This window comes from Sander lucioperca, chromosome 13, assembly GCF_008315115.2.
Source record: "Sander lucioperca isolate FBNREF2018 chromosome 13, SLUC_FBN_1.2, whole genome shotgun sequence".
Classification (NCBI taxonomy): domain Eukaryota; kingdom Metazoa; phylum Chordata; class Actinopteri; order Perciformes; family Percidae; genus Sander; species Sander lucioperca.
The window spans coordinates 11,784,967-11,797,537 of record NC_050185.1 but is presented as its reverse complement, the minus strand read 5'-3'; positions in this window follow the sequence as shown (position 1 = coordinate 11,797,537).

The window sequence follows — 12,571 nt, the reverse complement described above, 5'->3', positions numbered from 1 at the left end:
TGGTGTCAACCAGGCTAACAGATTTCTGCAGCTGAACACAATGAGACTTGTGATCACTCCATATGAATCAATGTCACACTTTCTTTCGAAAAACTATACAATCAAAACATGGCATTGGCTCTTTACTAATGAAATATTCAGGTTCATAAATTACCAAGAGACATTTAAACAGAGGTGATTAAAATGTGCTTGTTGTAATAATATGATAACCTTATAAAATGCCAAAATGAAAATGAAACACTTTTTTACACATTTCATTAGTAATTGATGCATTGGCCAGTCCACTACAGTACTAACTGGCCTCCAAAGAGACAAGGCAAAGACAAAGAAAAGAAAACAAGGCTACACCCTCCTGCACCTGATTGGACGAACGCGTCTCATAATGGCAGCTCGTTAAAATAGTTCACTAAAATGTGTTTCTGAAATAGGCTATGCAGTTGCTGAATCTGTCTGCATATCAGATCGACATCGGTCAGTTAAAAGCACATACAATGTAGGTAGCCTACATGCACATGCACTGACGGTTATATCTCATCACTCTCTCACTAAGCAACTCCTTGACACCACAAACATGACACAAACACATCAGAGATTTTTACCAGCCTCCAGACACGTCTCCAGACACGTGAGTGTGAAAATGACTGAGTGGATCAATACTTTGTATAGTTCGAGAGCAGCTGTTGGCGGGGAACACACAACGGTCACGCTAGCTGAGATGCTCAATGTAGGTAAGAGACCTGAGTTGGGCGGATACCTCATCCGGTGAAAAAGCTCCATCTGTCTTGGATCGATCTTCAACATCAGACCAGTTTTGATAAAGTCGCCTGGGTTCTTGTTATCTAACTGTGCGCGGATTGGCCAAAGATCACCTCAGAGCCCTGAGTATAAAAACTGTCTGGACTGTTCGCGGTGCCGGTGATATGGAAATAGACACTGTCGCATAGTTGAGGACTGAAATTCTTTTGTTTTTCAGTTAAATTTATTGGCAGCTTAACATTCATGTTCACCTTGCATGATTCTGATATTAATGAATCACATCTGAGGAGGTACTGTATAAACAGGCCTAGAAGAAATGCTGATTAAGAAAACATGTGAGAGGAGGAAAATATAAAAGCAAAGAGTGGAGCCGCCTGTGAGGGCGGGAAAAAAAGAGTTTGCCTCAGAGTCTTCTGTCATTTATGCTTGGAGAGAAAAAAAAAATCACACACAGGGCCCCTGTCTCATTTCTATGGCAACCTGAAGGCTATTATCGTACCTTGCCATTCATCATGAAAGGACTGACAGTGAGAGAGACGGGCTGGGGAGAGGAGTGGACAGTGTGGTGCATATTGCCTTCTCACAGCTCGGAAACAGAAGGAAAAGGAATGAATGAGTGAAAGAAAACTTTAGTGCAGGAAGGTTCATTGACACTTTACAGTACACTAGTTTATTAAGACGATCATGAGCAACTGCTTGTTAAATCTACAGTATAGGTGTTAACAGCAAGTGCAGTATTTTGTATGGCTAGTGCTCTTAGTTCATGTGTGCTTGACAGTTATTGGGAAATAAGATAGTGGTGTATCCTAACCCATTGCCTGCTGATAAAAACAGTCGAAAGCTCTCGAACAAGCGAGTAAGTGGATCTTGACTTAAGACTGTTTAGTCAAACCCTTGCCATTTCTTTTGTATTTAACACAAGAGCATTATCTGGGAATTGACTTATGTTTATGTAAATAACTGTGCTCACTTGCCCCCCTACAGCTACAGATGTACAGTATAATATAATAAATGTGCATATTTAATTCAGAATGCAAATAGGCTTCATTTGTGAAAAAATATTCTAAAGCATGAAATCATGGTTTTGGTACAATGTCTAAAAATTGAAATATTTATGAAAAATATCTGCACATCATTAAAGCAGTTCTGTTTAATAGATCATTTGGCTATTAATGCATGACTGATTATAGTGTGAGAGAGTTAAATTACCAAACAATGAATGTCTTTCCCAATATCAGCCTTACCTTCAACTTTTGGTGAATCTGTTTATGAGATACTAGAACTCATACTGACCAGTATGGTTTGGCGAGTGCGGCAAAAACTCTAGCTGCCTCTTCAGCCACTGTCTGTACCTAAATTGTTTTCATACAGTCTATGCTGTTTTATACAGTCTATGCTAAATACTGACAAAACTCTTATGGACCAAAACATGTTAAATAACAATAATAAAACTAAGTGAAATAAGTTTAAGTACACAACAAATAGCCCACCTGGCATAACGCTGTTTGCACGATATAGAGCAACTCTTAATGATTCAGTTATGAGGGTAGTTAAATAAATTTCAGCACCGGCAGCAGTGAGCGAGGTTAGTGTGACAGTGCATTGGCAGCCAGAGTCCATTCTCTTCGTCCCTAGAGAGACCAGAGCAGGCATATTAACATTCTCCTCAGAAGGGCCACAGGATCTGCCTTCAATGCCTTCTGAATCAAACAAAAGATGGTGTGTGTGTGTGTGTGTGTGTGTGTGTGTGTGTGTGTGTGTGTGTGTGTGTGTGTGTGTGTGTGTTTGTGTGTGTGTGTGTGTGTGTGTGTGTGTGTGTGTGTGAGTGTGTGTGTGTGTGTTAACACAAAGACAAGCTGGGGTGTGTGTAACAGTGTTTAAGACGAGCAGAAAAAAGCAGGGAGAAGGTACGAGGGAAAAGGGTTACGAAGGAGGAGTACGTATGTACTGTACTGCTGACTGCTTTGTACATGTGTACATTTGCATTACTCCTTAATACTGTAACCACCATGTCCTGCAAAATCTAAAACTTCTTAAGAATACAGAGCAGTTGATGGATTTCATGTCACTGTCCATAGAGAAATGAATGTAATAATTAATAACATGATTATGAGTTAAAAAATAAAAAAAATCTAAATCTGACTCATGACGTTCTCGCCAACAGCGGTTGACTAATCATAGTGATCAACAACCTTCTTAACCACTCTTGACTCTGTTAAGGTTTAGTAAGTATTTCTTTATGGGAAACAGGATTAGTTGCTATGCAAACTGTAACCAGGGAATTCATGAGCAACTCTTCTTCCTTACTCGTATTCTATTTTTATTTATGCACCTCTGTTTATGTGATGTTCTTTGAAGACCGAGCACATGTATTGGTTACATACAATCCATAACATGTGAGAGGGCCTTCCTAAATTTGATTATACAGTAGATACCAGTGCTGGTGCCTGGCTGCATTACTGTCATATCCAGTAGCAACTGTAGACAACTGACTTCCTACGCATAACTCAAACATCTGGCCTTCATCACAGAGTGCCTGAAATCTTTTTACATTCCACGTGCAAACTGCACCAAGTCATGGGATCTAGGTCTACTCTGCTGCCATGAAGATAATTCACTACACTGTTATTCTCGTATTATTAGGGAATACAATATAACAGGAATGCAACTGGCCAACAGTTACAGCAAGATAGCTACAAATCAATTTGATAATCAATAGCTTGCTGTATTTTATAATAATTTATTCACACTGCTTGAACATGTCAGTGACCAGTCAGCAGTGTTTGGCAAGTTACTTCCAAAATGTAATACATTATAGATTACTAGTTACTGTCATTTGAGAGTAATTAGTTATATTACAATATTACTGTCTCTGAATTGTAATGCGTTACACTACTTTTGAGTTACTTTCACCAAAATAACAGTGGAAGTTTGACTTGGCAGGTAGCTTGTGAATTTCACCACCGGATTAATAGTCTCCTCTTTATCCACTTTAATACATCATAGATTATTAATAATATTTTGTATAATTAATATGAATATGTAAAGTAACCAAAGCTATAAAAATAGAGAAGTAAAACGTACAATAGGCAAGTAGGAGAAAATGAAAATACTAATTAAAAGTACCTTACAGTTGTATTGAAGTACTTTCCAAATACAAATGCAATCTTTAAAATGCAATGGTATTTACGTGCAGCAAGCCTAAACATTAATTCCTGTGTTTATATCTGTCAGCATCTCGGACACACTGCTGGACACAGATGTTGTCCGTACCGTCTCTGGTTACCGTCTCTCGAGTTATTACAGGAACGTAATAACTCCTGAAAATAATGTCCATCTCGCAAATGTATCTGTCTCTGCAGTCATCTCAACCATCGAATACAGCAACAGGAAATAATACTCACGGCTTTTTTTTCTGTGAAGAAATGTTTCGCGGTGTTGGTGAATTCTTAAAAAAACAAAACACCACTAAATGTTGCGTTAAAATCCGTTGTAACTCACGTTACTGAGATTGTAATTCACGTTACTGAGATTGTAGCGGGTATATTACCGAAATTTAATTAGTAATGCGTTATATTACTGCGTTACAGCAAAAAGGAATACATTTGCGTTACTCCCAACACTGCCAGTCAGAGTTGCTCAGAGTACTGTATGATTATACTGTATGTTCATAACAAAATCTCAGTTTTTTTGTTTGACTTTATTATCCCCAACGAGAAACTCTTATGTACTTAAATCAGAGATCTAGACTACACATGATAAATACTCATGGGATGTCACCTAACGTAACTTTTCACATAGACCTGACAATATACAGGCCATGCTAGGCACAGCAGTGCGTTGAGCTAAATGCTAACATCAGCATGCTAACTGGTGTGCACATGAACAGTTAAGGGATCACTAAAGGATATGAATGTCTGCACAAAATTCCATGGCAATCCATTCAGTAGTTGTTGAGACATATACACAAAACCACCTATGTCTACCTCATGGTGGCGCGAGAGGTCATATGGATACATCATCTGGGAATCATTATGTTTGTACAAAATGTTATGCCAGTCCTTCTAATAAATGAGGAGATATTTTACTGGATAAGTGAACAATTTTACCTGCTGGTGGCATTAGGTGAAAAGTTAGGGGAACACCAAAGTCATTAGGATTCATCCACATGAAAATCTGTAAAAAGGTTTATCAAAAATTGCTGAGTTATTTCTGTCCTCTGGACAAGCAGACTGACATTGTCATCCCTAGGTCATGTGAAAATAATGGCACTTACAAAGAGATGTAGCCTAATAATACATGTGCCTTTATCTATGTCCATTATGACATGTCCTAAACAGCAGGGAGTTGGCAAAAACAGGAACACTTTATAATACAGTATGCAATCAAAGCTAAAACCTGTGGATCTTAAAATGTTCAATTTTGTTGACTGCCACAATTAATTTTCGAGATCCTAAAGTGCAGCATTTGTTGTGTTGCTGTATTTGATTGCTTGATATTATAAAAGGCACTCCTATTTGTTAAAGGAGAATTCCGAATTAGTCTTGATCGCTAATAGCTATGCGAGTACTTTCGATAGAAAAAAACCCGACCTAGATCAGTCCTAGCAAACTGGAGTCGCTGCAGCTACGTGTACAAGCGTCCACTGAACTAAAACGGCAGTTGTCGGGGCAAGTTTTAGAGCGCCTTTGTGCCTCTTAACAGACACAAAATGCAATTAATATGTCTGTGCCACATGAACAGGGCCATAACGTGACAACAAGATGCGTTTTCAACTCAGACATTGTTTAAATTCACCTACCCTGTCTTGATCCTGCCGGTGGGTAGCTTGACCTGTTAGCTGCTAGCTGCTATCTGCCGTCCGTGATAAGTGTGTTCAGCCAGGCTTTTGTGAAAATCATCACGCAGCAGTTCCGTGTGTATTTATAGCTCATCCATTTTGTGTGTGATCGATCTGGTGTTGGTGAGTAGGAGGCTTGGCAGTGTCGATCTGTGTGGTAGTTCCCAAGGGGGTAAACTTCGCTTCAGAGCTCGAACCTCCTATGGCGCCATTTTGATGCTACAAAACGATCACCCGACGTTAGCATCCCATTGACTGCCATTCATTTTGACGTCACTTTGACAGCGAATAATTTTACATCTGAAGCGTTTAAAGACTTTAAACGGGGGGTGATCGCATTCCCCTGCCAGGAACCAAGACACCGCAGAAGACTCGAGTGGTTGTGGTTACATTCGGTCTCGACATACTATCTACACACTCCTACTGACCGACACTAGACTCACGCACTGGCCACAGTTATATTTGGTAGCCTGGTGGGCGGTCTCCTCGTGACAGTCTAACTACCATGTAGCAACATTCACTTCTAACATTTAACTTAACAGAACTACCAAGATAACATTACGTGTATTTGTAGGTGATATAATACTTTCCCCTTGGTAATGTAGCCTATGAATTTCCATGAACACAATTCTAAAATGCACGAGACATAAAGGCTTCTGCTATCGGTTGATAACTCAAACTTGCCGAGAACCTATAGACACCCGTTTGATTACATAGACTCATGCATTAGGCACGGTTACGGTCTCGTTCAGTAGCCTGGTGCGCGGTCTCCTGGTGACAGCCTACCTACCATGTAACAAACATTTAACTTAACATAACTACTAAGATAACATGACGTGCATTTGTATGTGATATCCATCGATAATGTAGTCTATGAATTTGTATGTACACAATCATCTAAGATGCACGAGAAATAAAGGCTTCTGGGATCGGTTGATAACTCAAACTTGCCGAGAACCTAGACACCTGTTTGAAAATAGACCATGCAGTACCCTCGGTTACGGTCCTTACGGTCTCGTTCAGTAGCCTGGTGCGCGGTCTCCTGGTGACAGCCTACCTACCATGTAACAAACATTTAACTTAACATAACTACTAAGATAACATGACGTGCATTTGTATGTGATATCCATCGATAATGTAGTCTATGAATTTGTATGTACACAATCATCTAAGATGCACGAGAAATAAAGGCTTCTGGGATCGGTTGATAACTCAAACTTGCCGAGAACCTAGACACCTGTTTGAAAATAGACCATGCAGTACCCTCGGTTACGGTCCTTACGGTCTCGTTCAGTAGCCTGGTGCGCGGTCTCCTGGTGACAGCCTACCTACCATGTAACAAACATTTAACTTAACATAACTACTAAGATAACATGACGTGCATTTGTATGTGATATCCATCGATAATGTAGTCTATGAATTTGTATGTACACAATCATCTAAGATGCACGAGAAATAAAGGCTTCTGGGATCGGTTGATAACTCAAACTTGCCGAGAACCTAGACACCTGTTTGAAAATAGACCATGCAGTACCCTCGGTTACGGTCCTTACGGTCTCGTTCAGTAGCCTGGTGCGCGGTCTCGTCGTGACAGCCTACCTACCATGTAGCAACATTCACTTCTCTAACATTTAACTTAACATAACTACCAAGATAACATGACGTGTATTTGTATGTGATGTACTTCCCCATCGATAATGTGTGAATTGCCATGAACACAATCATCTAAGATGCACCAGAAACCAGGCTTGGTTAATAACTCAAACTTGCCGAGAACCCAGACACCGCTTGATTACATGACTCGAGCGGGCCGGCCGGTTGCACGGTTACATTCGGTCTCGTTCAGTAGCCTAGTGCCCAGTCTAGGCATAGACAGTATATAAGAGTGGACCAACAGATCCCGTTGCTCTGGACGGAGACCAGTGAAGGCCATTAGAAGCACTTTTCCGGTGAGCGCCGAGCGTTACTGCACAGCCTCCAACTGAGAGAGACAACGTAAATGTGACGTGAGCAACCTGTCTGAAAGTTGGAAGTCTTCTGGTAGCTGTGCCAAGAGAAATCTCAATCATTCCCAATCTTGCAGAGACGGACAGCGTAGGTATATGTAGGGAGATAACATAGGCACAAGCTAGTTATTGCTAACTAAATGCTAGTTAACATTAGTAATTCAACTTAAACAGCTAATGTAAGTCGAAACTACCTGCGAGCTTCTCCTGTACTATACGGTAAATCCTCTACTATGCGACAGTACGTCCCGTGGTTATGACACAATTGTTTATTGCCTATTTATACAAAAACGTCTGCTACGGAGCCATAACGTGAGGTACAAGGTAATGGAGCCTTTTATACATTGTCGTGTTTCTTTAGAAATAAACAATGGACAAATAAAGTCTTTAAACGCTTCAAATGTAAAGTTATTCGCTGTCAAAGTGGCGTCAAAATGAATGGCAGTCAATGGAATGCTAACGGGGGATGAGTGCTTATTAGCATCAAAATGGCGCCATAGGAGGTTCGGGTTGTGAGGAGACGCTTACCCCCTTGGGTCTAGGTAGCTCATTTCCTAATTGATTCTACCACCACCACTCCAATGGAGGTGCTAATGAGCTAGCTTACTACACACACACAGTAGCAGAAGAATACCAGCTTCACACAACGGCACGAACGAAGTAAAAGAAAAAAACAGGAGTGAGTCGGTTCATTGACATATGGCACTCGAGTCTCCCGGTTCAGTGACACGAGTTGGGTTAATTAACCGGCTCTTCGGTCAGTTCGTCAACACTATAACGCTCAGCGCTCACCGGAAAAGTGCTTCTAATATCCTTCACTGGTCTCCGTCCAGAGCAACGGGATCTGTTGGTCCATTCTTATATACTGTCTATGGTAGTTCCCTTAGCCAGGCAAGCAGCCTTCCTCAACTCCCGCAGCTGACAAAAATCCCCCAAGCGCCCGGTGGTCTGGTGCATGTCCTCCAGAGGACAGATCATGCCTTCGCGGCGAAAAATTGTAGTTTATTTCCCCCTCAAAAATAGGTAATTGAGCACTGTAGTGGTTGTTACCATATCACTGACTATGTAACTACATGGAAACTGGATAAACGATGTCTGTGGCTTGCACAGTAATAGCGTTACTGAAGCCTAACTGTAGCCTCGTGCTGTCTGGGAATTCAGTTGTAGCAGGAAAAGGTAAACAGTAGTGTGCAGATCGGAGCGTAGTGTGTGAAGAGTGAAGAGCGGAGTTGTTCACAAGGGAAGAAGCTTGAAGTAACGTAACTATGGAGAATATAGCAGATATACAACACACGGAAGAGCCTTTTGAGTTTGATGGTCGTCCTTATTTATTGGAACCCGAGTATACAGACAAAGAACTAGCCTCACAAGAGTTGGAAAGAATGAGACAGACAGAGGGGCAACAGGCAGATGAACTTGCTGCTCCAAGCGCAAGCTAAAGCTAGCCTTCAGTAACTGGAGGACATAGCCACACCACCGCCGCTCCATGGATTGTTGTCAGGATGATTATCACAGCCTGGCTGTACACACTCACCGGATGGCAGCTAGCAGCTAGCAGCTACTACCGCACTACTGTTTTTTTTAGGGGGGAATAAACTTCAAGACGTGACATGACCTGTCCTCTGGAGGACCTAGCCACACCATCGCCGCTCCGTGGATTGTTATCGAGATGATTATCACAGAATGGCTGAATACACTCACCGGACGGCAGCTAGCAGCTAACGGCTATCAGCTAGCAGGGCAAGCTAGCTACCGGCAGGATCGAGATTGAGTTGAAAAACGCATCTTATTGTCACGTAAGGGCCTTGTTCACGTTGCACAGACATTTTAATTGCATTTTATGTCTGTTAAGAGGCACAAAGGCACTCTAAAACTTGCCCCGACAACTGCCGTTTTAGCTCAGTGGAAGCTCATACACGTAGCTGCAGCTTCTCCGTGTTGCCTGCACTGATTTGGGTCGGTTTTTTTTCAATCGAAAGTACACGCATGTTTATAGCGATCAAGATTAACGTAAAAATTGGCCGGAATTCTCCTTTAACTCTTCTATTTGTCAAAAAGCATCTGCCTTACCATTGTTTGCTTTATTGCTATTTGTACTGCCTCATTAGTTTGTCTTAAAAACAAAAATGTCCAATGTTATTTCAGTTGTCAGTAAAATATAACTATATAATCAGTTAATAATGACAAATACTAGTTGATAGTAGCACAGAATAAGGGTTTAAACTGTCAATGATTAGTTCAACATTTCATTTGTCGGTAGCTTGTGAGTATATAGTCATTTAAGAAGTTTTTCATCTCAGACAAAACATTTACACATACAGTATATTCTAGGCATGTAGTTGATATTGCTATCAGGAATGACTTAAATTCTTCTTCTTTCTCTTGAACCACATCACATTCAAACTAAATATGAGTGTGATTTGCATACTCGTAATAGCTGGGATTGAACAGCTCTGTGATTGACTCACAGCTGCTTGGTCAAAGGGCTGTCTCCACTGACCTGAAAAGGCGAACATCAGATAAAAGGTGACAGTATTTGAACCTCGAAGCAAGGCTGCTTGGCCTTGCATTTACAGTATCACTGCAAAGCTACAGTGCATGCTCGTCCATAGACACAAGTAAAACAACATTTAACTGGCAACATCAAATGTATGCATGTGTTCTCGAGGGACCGTTTGTTTTCTTCATGATTTCATTAGTATAGTTTTTCTTGGCAGAGTTTCTGAGAGGATCGAAGACCTTCTGACCTCAATGCTGTATACCTCTGGCCTCCACCTACTCACATCCACTTATTTTTCAATTCTCATACACTGGGCTCCATAAACAGAAATGCCTTCAGAATCAGGGATAGATAATGATGCATAAATAACAATTATATCTTGCAAAAAGGAGTGCATTCAGTCTGCATTCAAATATATCTTACCAAAGACAGTCACGTTTTGTACTAATACGTATAAATGTGCTGTGACATTGTGACGAGAGCGCCAGCAGCCTCCGCTCTGTGACAACCATTCAGGTATAATGCACACCTAAAAGTTTCAGGTGTGTCTGCCTCTGTGCAGCGATAAAAATGCATCCAATAGCTGGGAAGTCTTGTAATAAAGCTATGAAAAGGCAGGATTGGCATGCAACAAAACAACAGTGGAAGGAGAGAGACGCTGGCAAACACTTGAGGCTAGGTTTGACGATTTGGTTTGAGTGCAGCAGAGGCGGGCAGACCGGCAGCACAAGCAGTAACAAGATGGCGGCGGTCTGCAGCAGAGTGTAGCAAGCTCTGTCCAGGGAGAAAAGGGAGACAGAAAAGCCGTAGGCGCAACGTGCTCAGAGCACCTAGGTGCCAAGTATCACAGTGATTTGGAACCAGTCCCGTTTCATGGGCTGGGACAGGCAGAGCGGCGCCAACGCCCACAAGAGCACCTTTGGGTGAAGGGGGCGCGAGAACAATGGAATGGCTGCCTCCCAGACAGAGCTGCCGTACTGCAGTGATAAGGGAACAGGAAGGGGCAGGAGGTAGACACACCTGCTGCTACGTTGGAGCAACAGCAGCTACTGTAATAAGCAGCAGACTAAGCTGGATTCAAACATGACTCCAGCCTCTGATCCAGCGATCAGAGGGCATCTTGGGACTGGTGAGAGCGTGAGTGAGATCACAGCACACAGAGGAAGAGCTGGACACGACAAAACCATACTCACTGACATATGCTGTATACTCACATATGTGTTTATTCATGCATTTAGACACGAAAAATAAAAAAGCTGAATGCTTAAATGGTTTAAAAGGTTTGCTCCCAGTGTATGCAGTAGAAAAACACTGATGGTTGCTTTGTGAATTACAGTACAACCTCTTCATTTAGTGCATTCAAATGTATTTTTAACTCAAGGACATTATCTGCTGATTTATGTTTTCTGATTAAAATTTGAACAGATTTGCAGAGCTATCATGAAACGTCACTAAACCTGTTCACAATAATGGAAACAGGCCTGGTTACACTATGTTGAGCGACCTCATATTACCTCACTTGGTAAGTCCACAACTGACTGACAGCAATAAAGAACTGTACATACAATGCTCAGCTATGATAAATGTATAACAACATATACTGAATTGTGTAATGTTTTTTTCCTTCATCTCTGAAAATGGAAGTATAACATCGATTTGCTTACTGTCAGTCAAAAGCCTCTCGTCTCAATACTTTCTTTATTTCCCAGTCAATCAATTTCCACCACTGCAGGTCCAGCTCTGAGCACTACAGTAAACCTGCCTGTACAGTGTAATAATGCAGTAAAAAAAAAAATATTTACACCAAGCAAGTTGTCAGTGAGAGACACTAAAGGATCTACAGTCCTCTATATGGTCGGCCATTTTACATGTTGGAAAAAATCGAGCAGAGACCGGAGGGCAAGGCTTGTTGGGGGGAGGTCTTAATAATGTGGCATGTGGACGCATACACACCCACCTACACACACAATGATGGATGTACAGTGTGAATGCTTAACGGCAGAGATGGAAGTTAGCTTCTTTTTAGTTTACTTACAGTTTTTTCATCAGAGCAGAGGATGACATTTCAAAATCAAACAAACAACAAACAGTCACTATGTTTCTTGCTCTTTTCCTCTTCCCTACTGTCTGTCTGGATTTACTCTTTCTCTGCATGTTTTTGCTGAACAAGGCAAACACTGACACCATGACCTACTGATGCAGACCTGCTGCTCCAAGTAGGAAACCCCACTGTACTGAGACGACATCACATTACTACTACGTTACATTTTACCATGCTGAATGTACCTGAATGTAAAAAAGTGTGTGTGTTTGTGTGTGTGTGTGTGTGTGTGTGTGTGTGTGTGTGTGTGTGTGTGTGTGTGTGTGTAGACACATGGGAGATGAGAGTTGTTGAGACAATGTACTTCTGCTTATTTGTACAATAAATGCTTTTTTTCTCACTGATTCTCTTTAAAATGCAAATCTCAA